This window comes from Oncorhynchus mykiss, unplaced genomic scaffold (assembly GCF_013265735.2).
Source record: "Oncorhynchus mykiss isolate Arlee unplaced genomic scaffold, USDA_OmykA_1.1 un_scaffold_308, whole genome shotgun sequence".
Taxonomy (NCBI): Eukaryota; Metazoa; Chordata; class Actinopteri; order Salmoniformes; family Salmonidae; genus Oncorhynchus; species Oncorhynchus mykiss.
In genome coordinates, this window is record NW_023493757.1 from 119,344 (window position 1) to 120,589 (window position 1,246).

Here is a 1,246-nt window from a genome sequence, read left to right on the forward strand (position 1 = left end):
TGAAGAAATGGGGAAGTGTGACAGGGAACCTAATTATAATATAGAAACGGTTTTAGATTTAAAAGCAAAATTGAGTAAATATGAAATAGATAAGTGTAAGGGTGCAATTATAAGAAGTAGGGCAAAGTATGTTTTGGAGGGGGAGAAATGTACTTCATTTTTCTTGGTTTAGAGAAGAATAAACAGAGGAGAACATAGAGAGATTGAAAATGTAAAAGGTGAAGTTGTCAATGATTATGTAGAGATATTAGAAACAGTGCAGAATTTTTATAAGGATTTATTTAAGAAAGGGGAGGTGGATGAGGGGTGTGTAAAGGAGATATTGGATAGTGTGGATGTGCAAATTGATGTAGAGGATAAACAAATGTGTGATGGGAAGATAACAGTGAATGAAGTTAAAGATGCGATTAAGGGGTTACAAGTAAATAAGAGTCCTGGTGTGGATGGAATAATTGCAGAATTTTATAAAATATGAAAGTTTATCAATATATGAAGGATAATAGTGTTTCAGAATCTATGGTGACAGGGCTGATAACGATTTTATATAAAAATAAGGGGAGCAACTTGAAACTGGAGAATTATAGGCCAATTAGTTTATTACATTCGGATTATAAGATTTTGGCTAAGATACTGGCAAATAGAAAAAAGCAAGTTTTAAATGATATTATAGCACCTACACAGAATTATAGTGTGCCTGGTAGAGATATTGCTGATACAATTAGAGATGTAATAAATAAAATAGTTAAGCATAGATTTAAATAAAGCTTTTGATAGGGTGGAACATGATTTTATGTTTAGGGTAATGGATGAATATGGTTTTGGTAATAGAATAATAGGATGGATAAGAAGGCAAAAAGTAGGGTAACGTGTAATGGGGTTTTAACTGATTCTTTTATTCTTGAGAAATCTGTGAGACAAGGGTGCCCTTTATCAGCTTTATTATTTGTTTAGTCGGTAGAACCTTTAGCAGCATTTCTTAAAAAAGATCTTATAAATTGTGTACAGACTCCAAGGTTTTAGTTTGATTCATCAAGACGCAGATGATACCACTATAACAGTTAGAGATGAGGGAAGTGTATAAAGGGTGATGGAGTGTTTTAAAGTATATGGACAAGCATCCGGTTAACATGGAGAAGTCAGTAGTAATGTGTAAGATTAATGAGGGGAATTTTACTTTTAAGGTGGTAAGATTATTTTAAGGTGTTATGAGTGTTTTTAGGGGTGAAGGAAATGGAAGCTAGGGATG